This window comes from Trichechus manatus, unplaced genomic scaffold (genome assembly GCF_000243295.1).
Source record: "Trichechus manatus latirostris isolate Lorelei unplaced genomic scaffold, TriManLat1.0 scaffold00047, whole genome shotgun sequence".
Classification (NCBI taxonomy): domain Eukaryota; kingdom Metazoa; phylum Chordata; class Mammalia; order Sirenia; family Trichechidae; genus Trichechus; species Trichechus manatus.
In genome coordinates this window covers 3967706-3984698 of record NW_004443983.1, presented here as the reverse complement: position 1 = coordinate 3984698, position 16993 = coordinate 3967706, and the positions used below count along the sequence as shown (strand labels likewise).

Below are 16993 nucleotides of genomic sequence, written 5' to 3'. Positions count from 1 at the left end.
TATCTAGCTTATCTTCTGGGGTTTGTGTGTTAATGGTTATGGTTTGTATCCTGTTAATGCCGTGTATTAGGGCCTGTAGTGTTGGTCCTATTTTTTCTTCTACAATGCATCAATTCTTCAGTCTTCTTTATTAATTGTCCAACTTTTGCATGCATATGAGGTGATTGAAAATACCATGATCTGGGTCAGACACACCTTAGTCATTCTCATGTATTGAATTGTGTCCCCCAAAATTTTTGTCAACTTGGCTGGGTCATTATTCCCAGTATTGTGTGATTGTTTACCATTTTATCATCTGATGTGATTTCCTTGTGTTGTGAATGTTATCACTGTGATGTAATAAGATGGATTATCAGCAGTTATATTGATGAGGTCTATAAGATTAGTAGTGTCTTAAGCCAATCTTTTTTGAGATGTATATATAGAGAAGCAAGCAGAGAGACATGGGAACCTCATACTACCAAGAAAGCAGTGCTGGGAGCAGAGCACGTCCTTTGGACCTGAGGTTTCTGCCCTGAGATGCTTCCAGACCAAGGGAAGACTGATGGATCACAAGGACTTTCCTCCAGAGCCAGTAGAGAGAGGAAGCCTTCTTCTGGAACTGATGCTCTGAATTTGGACTTGTAGCCTACTAGACTGTGAGAAAATAAATTTCTTTTTGTTAAAGCCATCCACTTGTGGTATTTCTCTTATAGCCACACTAGATGACTAAGACAGTCCTCACAGTGACTTCTTTGCTTTTTAACACTCTAAAGAGGTCATTTGCAGTGGATTTTCCAGTGCAATATGTCATTTGATTTCTTGACTGCTGCTTCTGTGGGCATTAACTGTGGATCCAAGTAAAATGAAACCCTTGACAAGTTCAATGTTTCCTCCATTTATCATGATGTTGCCTATTGGTCTAGTTGTGAGAATTTTTGTTTTCTTTATGTTAAGGTGTAACTCATACTGAAGGCTATCGTCTTTGATCTTCATCAGTAAGTGCTCCAAATCCTCTTTACTTTCAGCAAGCAAGGTGGTGTCATCTGCATATCGGCAAAACCAAAATCCTATTCATTAGAAGTACTTTTTTTCAACAACATCGATGGTGACTAAACATGTGGACATTGCCAGATGGGAGCAAATCAACTACATCTGTGGAAAGAGACGATGGAAAAGCTCAATATCATCAGTCACAACAAGGCCACCGGCCAACTGTGAAACAGGCCATCAATTGCTCATATGCACGTTCAAGCTGAAACTGAAGAAAATTAAAACAATTCCACAAGAGCCAACGTACGGCCTTGAGTATATCCCATCTGAATTTAGAGACCATCTCAAGAATAGATTTGATGCATCCAACATTGTCATGGATTGAATTGTGTCCCCCAAAAATATATGTCAACTTGGCTAGGTCATGATTCCCAGTATTGTATAATTGTGTATCATTTTGTAATCTGATGTGATTTCCTTATGTGTTGTGAACTCTATCACTATGATGTAATAAGAGGGATTAGCAGCAGTTATATTGTTGAGGTCTACAAGATTAGGTAGTGTCTTAAGCCAATCTCTCTTGAGATATAAAAGACAGAAGCAAGCAGAGAGACATGGGGACCTCATACTACCAAGAAAGCAGTGCTGGGAGCAGAGCGCATCCTTTGGACCTGGGTTCCTGCACTGAGATGCTCTCAGACCAAGGGAAGACTGAAGACAAGGACCTTCCTCCAGAGCAGATGGAGGGGGGAGGGGACTTCTCCTGGAGCTGATGCCCTGAATTTGGACTTGTAGACTACTAGACTGTGAGAAAATAAATTTCTCTTTGTTAAAGCCATTCACTTGTGGTATTTCTGTTACAACAGCACTAGATGACTAAGACAAACACTAATGCAAACACCAGATGAGTTGTGGGATGATATAAAGAACATCATGCATGAAGAAAGAAAAAGCTCATTAAAAAGACAGGAGAGAAAGAAAAGACCAAAACTGGTGTCAGAAGAGACTCTGAAAATTGCTCTTGAACATAGAGTAGCTAAAGGGAATGGAAGAAATCAAGTAAAAGAGTGGAACAGAAGATTTCAAAGGGCAGCTTGAGAAAACAAAGTATTATAATGAGATAGGAAAAGACCTGGAGTTAGAAAACCAAATGGGAAGAGCACACTCAGCATTTCTCAAGCTGAAAGAAATGAAAAAAATAGAAGCCTCTAGTTGCAATCTTGAAGGATTCTATGGGCAAAATATTGAATGATGCAGAAAGGATCAAAAGAAGAAGGGAGGATTAAACAGTTACTGTACCAAGAAGAATTGGTTGACATTAAACCATTTTATGATGTAGCATATGTTCAAGAACCAATGGTACTGAAGGAAGAAATACAAGCTGCACTGAAGGCATTGACTAAAAACAAGACTTCAGGAATTAAGGGAATACCAATTGAGATGTTTCAACAAAAGGATGCAATGCTGGAAGCACTCACTTGTCTATGCCAAGAAATTTGGAAGACAGCTACCTGGTCAATGATTAGAAGACATCTATATTTGTGCCCATTCCAAAGAAAAGTAATCCTACAGAATGTGGAAATTATCAAACAGTGAAATTTTGCAGAAGATAATTCGAAAACGGTTGTCACAGTACATTGACAGGGAACTGCCAGAAATTCAAGCCAGATTCAGAAGACGTGGAATGAGGGATATCATTGCTGATGTCAGATGGATCCAGGCTGAAAGCAGAGAATACAAGAAAGATGTTTACCTGTGTTTTACTGAATATGCAAAGACATTCAACTATGTATATCGTAACAAATTATGGGTAACATTACAAAGAATGGGAATTCCAGAACGTTTAATTGTACTCATCAGAAACCTGTACATAGACCAAGAGGCAGTCATTCGAACAAGACAAGAGGATACTGCCTGGTTTAAAATCAAGAAATGTGTGTGTCAGCATTGTATCCTTTTACCATATTTATTCAATCTGTATGCTGAGCAAATAATCTGAGAAGGTATACTTTGTGAAGAAAAACACAGCCTCAGGATTGGACGGAGACTCATTAACAACCTCCTATATATACACACACATATATATGTGTGTAATTTTAACTTTCTAATCATATATTTTCTCCCCTATACAAGAGGAAATATTAACATTAGTTGAGAATTACCTCATTTTTCTATTTTTCTTATATTTTTCATAATAAATACTAGAATCCCAGAATATTTTCTAGTACATAATACTTGAAATCAGATAAGTAATCAGATAATTTTTTTTATTTACACACTAGTGTAAAATCTTGATTTTCTAGGAACTCATAATTCTTTAAAAGACAATAAAACTGCAATGAAAAGATGGCAATTTTGGAATTACCCAAGCCTACAATTAAGTTTAGACATCCTGGACTCTCCTTCAAGGTGAATTATCTCCCAGATTAATACAAAGGACCTTGCCTAAACTGGTCTCCTGGTATCTTGCTATTTCCGTAAATTTGATGATTTACAAGATACTTCAAGAGAGTTATTTTTTTTTCTTTCTTTCTTTAATCCAAACAGGGGGTTGTAAAAGTGTTTTTCTGTTTGTTTTTTTAATGGCACCATTTATATCAATTTGTTATGACTCCAAAAAGAGTCATCACATTTACTTTGTAAGATAGACCATTGACATTTTATATTAGAGACAAAATACGACATATTTCTACTCTCAGATATGTCCCTATAATTATCCCTAGTCCTTCATTAGCACTGTTTTGCACACAAATATAGTAGGTTGGTGTTCTATGTTTCTGAGGCTCATTGTTTCACAAATCCATAAACTTGAATCAATTCCAAAAACTTTCAGCATTGAGTTTCATTTATCATGTAAATCACTAGAATACCATCCACATTATCTCAAACAATTTTCTGTATCACTTCTCAAAAGTTAAAGAAAAATACTCAGTAACTATTTGAAAATCAAGGACTTAAATATGTTTGACTTGTTGAAAGCTTTATATCCCATGTATTTCCTCTGAAGTACTTTGTCACTCAAAGCTAGCCTGAGGCTTGGGGGTATTTATCCAGTGGCAGCATGACTATAAACATGTCTTCCTGCCCTTCTTACTACCCCCTATCCCAGTTATTGGTAAGACCCAAGGTTTTCTATGAAATATTCATGTTTAAAATGTCAGCCTGCTCCATCCTGTCAGGTGGATGACAGTCAGCCAGGAAGAAAGTTGTACATGTAAATTAATCAACCTTACTTTATCTGCTCAAGCACATCTTCTGTTTCTTTGGGACTGAAACTATCTATCTAACTATCTGTCTATCTATCTATATGTATATCTATCTATCTATATACACACACATATGTATCTAGACATTTTCCAATGTACTGTGCAATAAATCTAAACCCAGAAGATTTTTGTAGATTTGGCTGTTTTCTTCTCCAATCCAGCAGAACATCTGGCATTATTATCTTCTTCAACACTTTGAAAAGCCATATATGTATAAGAAGAAATGATGCAATTGTCTTTTCTCACAAAAATTCTGAATGAGTTCATTCGGTTACTCAGCATTGCCAAGACATGCAATGAATTTCATTTGATCCCCACTGCCTTTGTTCCTGGTTCTCAAGCCCTGATCTTTGACAAAGCTGTAGTAGAATCATCTTCTAAATTAAAACATTGGGTTGTGGTTGAGGATGCTATTTTGCACATGACTTTTCATTGAACACTCTGACATCTTTACAATCTAGCCCTAATACTATGTTCTGCTGCTCCCCTTTGATCTCTCTACTTTCCAAGCACTCTGAGGTGTTCATGTTCTTTAGTATGCTATCTTGTCCCATTCCTCCATGACTTTAGCCTACACACTTCCTTCTGTGTCTGAAAATTCTTGCTCATCTTTAGAACCCAATTCAAATATTATTTTTCAGGTAGAATCTGTAACCCTATCTTCTATGCAATACCAGGCCTTTGAATGTTTCTAACATTTTTTTTTTTTTAACATCAGGCTATAATTAAGTAATTGCTGATCTGATTCACTCTTGGATTTTGAATTTCTCAAGGAGATGAATCATATCTTTTTTTTTTTTTAATCCCTTCAATTATTGGCTCTTTTTTCTATCAGCATTTATTTCATTTGCAACAATCTACCAGATTCAAACTTTGAAAATACCGTTCAAAAATCATATAGAAATGTAAACGCTTTTCATATGATATAAGATGGCATTTGTACACTTACCTTTTTTATTATGTTTTAATTTAGCGTGCTTTTAAAGAGCTTTCCAAAATTGTAATTTCAGTACTACAAATTATAAATTCATAATTTTAAGCTCCATTTGTTAAAATTTATTAACCAGAAAAATCTCCTTTGTAGCTTTGATATACCTGTCAGTCACTTGTTGGGATAAAGATTTAATTTTCACATGTTATTTAGAAGAGATATGTAGATTTTTTTCAAAGTTCATTTAAACTGTTGTTTTCTATTAGTGAACCTTGATAGGAACCATCAGAGATTAACTTTCATTCCCTTGCCTCCAGGTTGAACTAAAACCATTAATTTTTGTTAGCCTGCAGGAAACTCTATAGCCTGCATCATTTCAGTGATCAATGGGGTGACCCTGTTATTTTCTGCTTTTTTTTTTTGATACCATGTGTTTTCATTAACGGAAGTATGCTGAGTCATGGGATGTGTTTAAATTTTTGGTTGGTAATATGGATTTTGAGAAATATCTTGGATTACATGATTACCACTGAACTTTTTGTATTCTCAGGTATGCTGATTGATGGGCAACGTCTGTTCCAATGAACCTTGGTTGCTGAAAATATGGTGGGGTAACTTCCATTAGGTTACATGGGGAACCTCTGGCTTTCCAGATATCATACACACACACGCACACAAACAAAACTAAGCCCACTAGGGGTCCCTAACTATCACACTAACAAAAACCAAACTCATTGCTGTAGAGTCAATTTTGATTCATAGCAACCCTACAGGACAGAGTAGAACTGCCCTATAGAGTTTCCAAGGAGTGGCTGGTGGATTGGAACTGCTGACTTTCTGGTTAGCAGCCGAACACTTAACCACTGTGCCACCAGCGCTCTAAACCCCACAGGAAACCAGAAATATGCTTACAAGGCTTATCTAGGGGTACAAAAGCCAAAAGAGACAAAATTTTTACCCAATCACACTTCTTGGTTGCACTGATTTACTGGCAAGCTGATACTCCAGGTATTTTGCTTCAACTAACAATTCTTTCACCTTTTGCCATTATGCAAGTATCCACTGAAGGGCTGCAAATACTTTCAGTGGTAAAAGTATACTCCCAAAGAACTCTAGAGCTGTAAAACATGATTGGGATACCGTATGTCTACGGGTCACCAAAGGGTTAAAAATGCTCACTACCAAGACATCTTTATTCCTTTCTAAAGTAAGTCTATTTTCTTTGGTCTTCTCTTCAGAAAAGATGGAAAACAGCAGGTCACCATCTTCTGCATAGAAACCCCTCGTATATTTGAAGATGATCAACATGCCATCTTCCTTTAGGCTAAACAATCTTTGTCCCTTTAGCCTCTGAAATGGCTCCTATATTCCAACTTGTTAAAGATCTTTCTAAGTCTTTTCTGAACACTATCCTGACTTCCTTAAGTTGTGGAATCCACAATGCTTTTCTAGGTGAAGATTCAGTATTTTTGTTTGATTGCTTACACAAACCAGCACTTTTCTACAGGCAATATATCTGAACTTTCGGATAAGGTATTTTCCAGAACATTTCCCACCAGAAACACTTCAATGTGCTACAAAGATGATTAATATAATGAATTAAGAATGTGAAAGAGAATATCGTATGCATACTTTTATAATAACTAGGGAGTATAAACTTAATCAATCTCAATTAGGGGAATTTCTTAAATGGATCACTATGACTTAACTCCAGCAACCCAAAACACTAGGTTCTCTAGACCTGGCTCCACTATGGTTAAATGCTATAATCAACTTGAATTTGAAGATCCATAGAAACTTAGTACAATACAGATAATGAAAAAATATTATGAACTGACCATGAACAGGTTGCTATTTTATTAATGATGAAGGGTTAATATGGATCCAAACACATTAATGCCATTTTCTCATCAGTTGTTCCAGGTGACACGCATTAGCAAATGGGTAGCTGTGGTTTCAATGTAATCTTTAGCCAAGGAAAGATTGCAACTGTACACATGGAAATGAACACGGCCTTCACTTACCATAAGGATCCCAACTATTAAAAATTCCCCTTAGGTTCCAAAAGAGTAACACTTTTACTTTTAATGTTTTCCTTTTTGTAATCTTTATACCAATTTTCCACACTAGTAATAGGCTGAAAAACTTCAGAAGCAAATAAATGGTGGCAACACATCCTAGTGCACCACGTTGAAGAGGTGATGGAATAACATTGATGTTTTAGAAATTGGATTTCTCCCAAGGGGGATGTTATTTGGATTACTTCTATTCCCCCTTTAATCTTGACAGAAAATAGGTTTCTTTCTTTATTGTTAATGGCATACTTAAAATTGTGTGGATAATATACAGACTCCCACTTCCCACTGGGCACACCCACCCAAAGAACAGTGAAGTTAACACATAAAAGCCAAAGTCGTGTAGCTAAGGGAGGAAATGTAGATTTATAGTGCAATTTAGATTCATATCTGTTGGATTGTATCTGTTGGAGTTGTTCTTTGGTTTTTATTGTTAGAATATATTTTCTTGCTTATTGTCTCTATTAGAATTTCATTAGCTGGGCTGCTACTACAAGCTAAGCCTGGGGCTTTGTTCTTTTGTTCTGCTAGGAAGGACATGTTTGCCATGAACGTATCAATTAGGAAACGGGGTGGAGGAGGGATAAAGGAGCATTTTCCAGACTTCTTTGAAATGCCTTATCTAGGAGCCTTGGTGGCACAAATGGTTAAGTGCTTGGCTACTAACCAAAAGGTTGGTGGTTCAAGTCCATCCAGCAGCTCCAAGGAGAAAGACCTGGAGATCTGCTTCCATAAAGATTACAGCCAAGAAAACCCTATGCAGCAGTTCTACTCTGTCACACATGGTCCTGTGGCTTAGAATTGACTCAACTGCACATAACAACAAAAACAACTATATGTATACATAAACTGAGGAGAAATAGTGTCACATTCATCATCAAAAAGAACATTTCAAGATCTATCCTGAAGTACAACACTATCAGTGATAGGATAAAATCCACAGGCATACAAGGAAGACCAGTTAATATAACTATTATTTAAATTTACACACCAATCACTAAGGCCAAAAATGAAGAAATTGAAGATTTTTACCAACTTCTGCAGTATAAAATTGATCAAACACGCAATTAAGATGTATTGATAATTACTGATGTTTGGAATGCGAAACTTGGAAACAAAGAAGAAGGATCCAGAGTTGGAAAATATGGAATTGATGATAGAAACAACAACGGAGATCCCATGATAGAATTGTGTAAGACCAACAACTTATTTATTGCAAATACATTTTTTCAGCAACGTTAATGGTGACTATACAAGTGGACCTTACCAGATGAAATACACAGGAATCAAACTGACTATATCTGTGGAAAGAGATGACAGAGAAGCTCAATATCATCATTCAGAACAAGACCACCAGCCGACTGCAAAACAGATATCAATTGCTCATATATAAGTTCAAGTTGAAGCTGAAGAAAATTAAAACAAGTCCATGAGAGCCAAAGCACCACCTTGAGTATATCCCAACTGAATTTAGAGACCATAGCAATAATAGATCTGATACATTGAACACTAATGACTGAAGACCAGATCAGTTGTGGGATGACATTAAGGACATCAAACATGAAGACAGCAAAATGTCATTAAGAAGACAGGAAAGAAAGAGAAGCTCAAAATGGATGTCAGAAGAGATGCTAATATTTGCTCTTGAACATAGAGTAGCTACAGCAAAAGGAAGGATGAAGTAAAAGAGCTGAACCAAAGATTTCAAAGGGTGACCCCAGAAGACAAAGTAAAGCATTATAATGAAATGTGCAAAGATTTGGAGTTAGAAAACCAAAAGGGAAGAACACACTCAACATTTCTTAAGCTGAAAGAACTGAAGAAGAAATTAGAGACTCTAGTTGCAATATTGAAGTATTGTATGGGGAAAATATTGAATGACTCAGAAAGCATGAAAAGTAGATGGAAGGAATACACAGAGTCACTGTACCAAAAAGAATTGGTCCACATTCAACCATTTCAGAGAGGTAGCATATTATCAAGAACCGATAGTATGGAAGGAAAAAGTCGGAGCTGTCCCAAAAGCACTGGTGATAAAACAAGGCTCCAGAAATTAACAGAATGAATACCAACCAACATTTTTCACCAAAAGCATATTTCAAGCAATGCTGGAAGTTCTCACTCATCTATGTCAAGAAATTTGGAAGACAGCTACCTGCCCAACTGGCTGGAAGAGATTCATATTTATGGCTGTTCCAAAGAAAAGTTATAGAACAGAATGCAGAAATTATCAAACAATATCATTAATATCACAGTCAAGTAAAATTTTACTGAAGAAAATTAAAAAAATGGTTGCAGCAGTACATCAACAGGGAACTGCCAGAAATTCAAGCTGGATTCAGAAGAGGACATGGAATGAGGGATATCATTGCTGATATCAGATGGATCTTGGCTGAAAGCAGAGAATACAATAAGGATGTTTACTTGTGTTTTATTGGCTATGCAAAGGCATTTGGCTGTGTGGACTATAACAAATTATGGATAATGTTGAGAAGAATGAGAATTCCAGAACACTTAATTATTCTCATGCGGAACCTGTACATAGACCAAGAGGCAGCCACTTGAAGAGAACAGGGGTATACTGCATGGTTTAAAATCAGGGAAGGTGTGTCTCAGGATTGTATCCTTTCTCCATATTTATTCAATCTGTATGCTGAGCAAATAATCAGAGAAGCTGGACTGTATGAAGAAGAAAGGCCCATAAGGATTGGAGGAAGACTCATTAACAACCTGTGATGTGCAGATGACACAACCTTGCTTACTGCAAGTGAAGAGGACTTGAAGCACTTACTGATGAAGATCAAAGGTTGCAGCCTTTAGTGTGGATTACACTTCAACATAAAGAAAACAAAAATCCTCACAACTGGACCAATAAGCAATATCATGATGAATGGAGAAACGATTGAAGTTGTCAAGGATTTCATTTTACTTGGAACCACAATCAACACCCATGGAAGTAGCAGTCATGAAATCAAAGGGCACGTTGCATTGGGCAAATCTGCTGCAAAAGACCTCTTTAAAGTGTTAAAAAGCAAAAATGTCACGTTGAGGACTAAGGTGTGTCTGACCCAAGACACGGTGTTTTCAGTTGCAACGAATAAAGACTACTAAAGAATTGACACCTTTGAATTGTGGTGTTGGTGAAGAATATTGAATATACCATGGACTGCCAAGAGAATGAACAAATCTGTCTTGGAAGCACTACAGCCAGAATGCACCTTAGAGGGGAGGATGTCGAGACTTCATTTTTTGTACTTTGGACATGTTATCAGGAAGACCCAGACCCTGGAGAAGGACATCATGCGTGGTAAAGTGGAGGATGAGCAAAAAATAGGAAGACCTTCAACAAGATGGATTGACACAGTGGCTGCAACAATGGGCTCAAACATAGATAGCAGTGATTGTGAGGATGGCACAGGACCAAGCAGTGTTTCGTTCTGTTGTGTATAGCATCACTATGAGTTGGAACCAAATAGACCACACTTAACAACAACATCACGCATATATATGTGAATGATTTTGGTGGGTGGCTGGTTAAGTAAACCAGTAATCTATAGGGCAGGAAGTCATAAAAAGAAGATTATGGGTAGGCTGGAACTCCTAAGGCACTGGACAAAGCTGTTGTCACAGGCAGTCAAGAAAGGAAGATCTTGTAAAGAAAAATAAAAAAAAAAAATTTGTAATCCACATACTATTTGGAAGGTGGCTCTGGGACTGTCTGTTTTCTTCTAAAGGGCTTCACTGATTAAGTCAGGCCTGCCAAAAAAAATCTTCCTTACTTAAAGTCAATTGATTAAGAACTTTCATTACATCTGTAAAATCCCTTCAGAGCAGCACCTAGATCAGTGTTTTATTGGAAAACTAGAAAATGATATATATGTGCTGCAAAATGGCTGCTGTACACCATTCCATCCTTATAGTTTAGTCTCCAAATTTGGCACACCAAAAAAGCCATCACAGATAAATTTATATTTTTCTGGCTTTTTTCACTGGAAATTTCTCTCATTTGGGATATAGCAGGGGTTTCTCTGGCCACTGAACTGGTAAAGACAGAATTCAGAGGTTGTGATCCTGACCTCTTCTGGGAAAGGCTGTTGATCAAATAGTACTCTCAAAAAACAAACAACGACAACAAAATGCATAAAATTTAAGAGCTGGAAATCTTAGACATCATTATGCCTGAGACCAGCTAGGGACAGAAAAGGCCTTAAATGACAAGTTATGTCGGTTAAAAATTTTTCTAGAAGAAGAACGGTGCGAATGTTGTTTGCTTACTTCCTCCTAATCTGTCCGCTTGTAAACTTTCAGATCAGCCAATTAGAACTAGAATCCAGGTCGACCGGCAGATGGCCTCATCCCGTAAGTGTTGCCTAGGAACGAAAATCACCGGACATACGTCATCAAGCGTGATCGAGCCCATTTCCAAAGACAGAAGTTAGTCAGCCAGTTCTGTGCCTGGATTCTACCCCGACCCTTTTTTGAATACATATGAAGTTAATGGATATATATGTCTTTCCCTTTCCCGCATGGTATAAAACTGCATTCCCAGCCCTTTGTTAGGAGACGGAGTGCTTTCAGGGAGAATTCCCCCTCCACTCCTTACTCACCGTGCGTAATAAACTATACCTTGCTTTATATTCGCTTGACTCTTCGTTATTCTTAAAAAGAGTACAAGCGGCGAACCCATTGCGTTCAGTAACATGCCTACTTCCTCATACATCAATGAGGTTAAGTGATTTTCCTGTTGTCGCAGTGCTAGTTTATAGTAGATACATAACTAATACACATAGTAACTGGGATTTAAAGACACAACTCTTGCAATATTTACATGTGGATATCAAGGGCAAGCAGGGGTTAAATAACTTTCCCCAAGATATTGTTAGTAAAGAGATGAGCTGGAAGTTAACTCAGGCAGCCTGATTTCAGAAACTATGTTTTTAAGCTCTGTACTCTATTATCTAGATTTTAGAATATAGATCTTATGACTGCTGCTAACGTAATATTTTTCCAGAAGTTTTTTTTTTTTTAAACCACGGGGAAATCACCCAAATTATATATACCATGATGACTGTTAGGAAATTCAATAATATAATGCTTTCTTTCTTTAGTTCAATCTCTCCCCTAGTTGAACTTCATTCTTTCTGACCAAAGATATCTCAAATGTATTTCTATGTTTTATTTGTGTGCACTTATTACCCTCCATTTTTCTCTATTCTTTTATGTGACCTTGACAGACGAGATTTATTGTAGAGATTTTTCAGATACCTCAGGGTCCTCTCCATACCTCACTAGTCTTCTCAATTATAAAACCTAGTAGAGGTTCAACCATATAATAGCCAATCTTTGTAAATATCTGAAGTCTAGAATCTTAGTTGAATATTCTTTCCCAAAAAACTTTTAGAAATGGCACATACAAAAGATTGACCACAAGTCAGTATCAATCTGGAAAATTGTTTCCTAGGGCAACATGGAATCAAAAAACTGGTATTACTTACAGGCTTTGAGTTTGTTCTATAAATGTGACTCTATCAGATTTTACTAGTTGTGAGTTTTCATCAAAAGCTCCAACATTTAATTTTGATTTTTTTATTTCCATATGAAAAATTAAACACTAAAAAAAATAAAACAGTCTGGTATCCTGAACTTCCCAAGTCCAGCACTGCTGCTCTGTGCAGGAGTGGCTGCCCCACCGCTGAGACGGCGGTGTTCTACTTCACCAGCAGCAGCGCTAATTCATCTGCTTACACTATTTACATGGGAAAGGATAAATATGAAAATGAAAATCTAATAAAATATGGTTGCCTGAAGATATTTGGTTTCATGTGGACAAACTCTCTTCAGCTCATGTATACCTTTGATTACGTAAGGGGAAGAAGATAGAAGACATTCCAAAGGAAGTGCTTATGGACTGTGCACATCTTGTGAAGGCCAATAGCATTCAAGGCTGCAAGGTAAACAACCTCAATGTGCTATATACACCGTGGTCTAACCTGAAGAAAACAGCTTTTATGGATGTGGGACAGATAGGCTTTCACAGGCAAAAGGATGTAAACATTGTGACAGTGGAGAAAAATGTGAATGAGATATTGAACTAATAGAAAAGACCAAAATGGAGTGGTTCCCAGACCTAGCAGCAGAGAAAGAATGCAGAGATCATGAAGAAAGGAATGAAAAAAAAAAAAATCCAAATTCAGGAAACGAAAGGAAAGAGAAGAAATGAAGTAGAAAAGGGAAACGGATGAACTTAGGAGCTATTCATCACTAATGAAAGCTGAGAATATGTCTTCAAATCAGGACGGCAATGATTCAGATGAATTTATGTGAATGGAGAAAAGGACCTTTGAAAGATGTGAATTTAGGGACAGTTTCAGATGTTTTGATTTCAGCTATGTTCTGAGTTATAAAAATCAAGCAACCAAAGTTCTACCTTCATTCTACACAAATACCATTGATAGTATTAATAGTTCTCTTTTTTGCTGACAGAAAAGGATCATATATATATATAAAATACAGTTGAACTTGACGACAGCATATAACTTTAGGAAAGTGTAAATATTTTTGTCAGAACATGTCTTGGTATCTCCTGAAAGTTGGCTGCCCTTGTTTTTTAGATAAAATTTAGAAAGAACCAACTCTGAAAAATTTCTTTTACTCAATCTGTCCCTGAAAGATGATGTCCTGAAAAGCTTTTCATATTCTTAAAATATCTTCCCCTCTGTTAAGAAGAATGTGTGGCAATATATGTGAATATTCCCCTACCCTTGATTTCCTGATTAGAAAAAAATAGCACATAAGCTTATGGGTTTTGAAGATGATAGTGATACCTTTGGAAGACTGCTGGCTTCAATACTTATGTTGCATTTTGTCATCTGAGCCTTTTAGTACAGTGACCCGCAGACTCTCAGGTTGTCCTAGTTTCTATAGCCTTGCTTTAGTGACAGCCTCCATCTTAGAACCATCATACGAAATAGTTTGTGTTAATCAAGGTTGGATTGAATTGTGTCCCCCAAAAATGTAAGTCAACTTAGATAGGCCACTATCCCAGTATTGCGTGATTGTCCACCATTTTGTCATCTAATGTGATTTTCCTATGTGTTGTAAATCCTACCTCTATAATGTTGATGAGGCAGACTAGAGGCAGTCATGTTAATGAGGCAAAACTCAATCTACAAGATTAGGTTGTATCTTGAGTTAATCTCTTTTGAGACGGAAAAGAGAGAAGCCAGCAGAGAGACAGGGAGACCTCATACCACCAAGCAAGCAGTGCCAGGAACAGAGTGTGTCCTTTGGACCTGGGGTTCCTGCGCTGAGAAGCTCCTTGACAAGGGGAAGATTGATGACAAGGATCTTCCCCCAAACTGACAGAGAGACAAACCTTCCACCAGAGCTGACACCGTGAATTTGGACTTTTGGCCCCCTAAACTGTGAGAGAGAAATTTCTCTTTGTTAAAGCCATCCGCTTGTGGTATTTCGGTTATAGTAGCACTAGATAACTAAGATAGGCCTTGTGTAAATTTTTACCTAAGCACCAAGTAACCCAAACCATATATTATAACTTCCAGGCTCTGGAGTAATTTTTCAGCACTAGAGTGAGAAATAGAAAAGCGTTCTCTGTAAATCATTTTGGAGATATAGGTTACCTGATTTTTGTCTTGGGAAACAGAATGAAGCAAAACTCCACATTGCAGTTATGATTATTATTATTTTTTTTAGAAATAATCAAGTATTTCACTAGCCAGCCAAGTAATTTGTTTATTTACTGCGAAATAAGATTTCTTTTGAGTTGTAATCTGAGAGTTCAGATTTCTCAGTTGCAGATTTAGTGATTTAAGATGTATTATTACTACTCATTTGAACGGCAGTCCAATGTGATTCTGAATAGAAGATATATTTTTATTGTAGCATATAAGGCAAGCCCTGTAGAAAGGGAGAAAACAAAATACTGAAAGGGAAAGAGAACAAAGCCTGGGGGACAGGAGGGGTATGAATTCACATTTTAACCACACCAAAACTCCACATGCAACATTGTTATTCTTATCAGGTATTCAAATTCAGCAAAAATGATCTCCGATGAGAGATATTCTAACAGTAACAGCACTTTGGAACTGTGAATAAAACTAAAAGACTTTAGTATTTCAAAATAAATAAATAAATAAAATAAAACAAAAAATCAGATGTAATCAAGCACTTTAGAATAAGGTTGACACAAATATAGGAAGAAAATAACTTTTTTTTTAACAGCCTATTGAGACATAATTTACATTCCATAAAATTCATATATTTAAAATGTACAATTCATTGGTTTTTAGTATATTTACTGCGTTAGACTCTTTTGAGTCATTTCTACTTTCCGGTTTTTAATTTTGTTATAACAGCTTTATCAAGATAAAATTCACATATCATAAAATTTGTCCGTTTTGTGGATATAATTGAGTGATTTTTAGTATATTCACAGAGTTGTGTAACCATCACCATAATCTAATTTTAAAACATTTTCATTGTCCCTAAAAGAAACTCCCTACCCATTAGCAGTCATCCCCCATCTGCTAACCACTCCCAAGCCCTGTTGTTGTTGTTAGGTGCCATCGAGTAGGTTCTGACTCATAGCGACCACCTATACGACAGAAAGAAATACTGCCCATTCCTGCACCATCCTCACAATCATTGCTATGTTTGAGCTCATCGTTGCAGCCACTATGTCAATCCACCTTATTGAGGGTCTTCTTCTTTTTCGCTGACCCTCTATTTTACCAAGCAAGATGTCCTTCTCTAGCGACTGGTCCCTCCTGATAGCATGACCAAAGTGCAAGAGACGAAGTCTTGCCATTCTCACTTCTAAGGAGCGTTCTGGCTGTACTTCTTCCAAGATAGATTTGTTCATTCTTCTGGCAGTCCGTGGTATATTCAACACTCTTCACCAACACCCGGAGCCCTAGGGAACCAATCTACTTATGTCTATAAGGATTTCCCTATTGTTGTTGTTGTTTTAAGTTGCCATCCATTCGATTCCAACTCGTGGTGACCCAATGTGTGCAGAGTAGAGCTACTCCTTAGGGTTTTCAAGGCTGTGACCTTTCAGAAGCAAATCAACAGGCCTGCCTTCTGAGGCATCTCTGGGTGGGTTTGAACTGTCAATTTTTTGGCTAGTAGTAGAGCACTTAACCATTTGTGCCACACCAGAAGCTGACCATGTATATAAATTATAATGGACATATTATATGAGTGGAATCATATAATATGTGACCTTTTTTCACTTAGCATACTGTTTTTGAGGTTCATCCATGTTGTAGCATGTCTGAGTACTTTCTTAAATTTCATTGCTAAATAATATTTTATTGTATGATATACCACATGTTGTTTATCCATTCATCAGTTAATGGGCATTTGAGTTGTTTCCATTTTTGGGCTATTATAAATAATGCTGCTGTAAACATTCTTCTATGAGTTTTTGTGTGTATACATCCTTTCATTTATTTTCAGAGGAATTATTGCCCGCATGCTAACTCTATGCTTATTTTCAGAAGCTGCCAACCCGTTTCTTTGGAGAAATGTCTGTTCAAAACCTTGCCTATTTTTAAATTGAGTTTTTTCTCTTTTTATTGAGTCATAAGAGTTCTTCATATATTTTGTATACAAGCCCTTTACATGACTTGCAAATATATTCTCACTTTCTGTGGATAGTCTTTTTTACTTTACTAATGATATTGTTTGAAGCACAAGGAATATACTCTTTTTTTTTTAATATATTT

General features: G+C 36.8%; 1 pseudogene; it reads left to right on the top strand.

Annotated features, from left to right (window-relative positions):
• The first annotated feature begins 4033 nt into the window (after window positions 1-4033).
• LOC101347080 (coiled-coil domain-containing protein 25 pseudogene) lies at window positions 4034-13601 on the top strand (annotated as a pseudogene).
• The last annotated feature ends 3392 nt before the right edge of the window (window positions 13602-16993 follow it).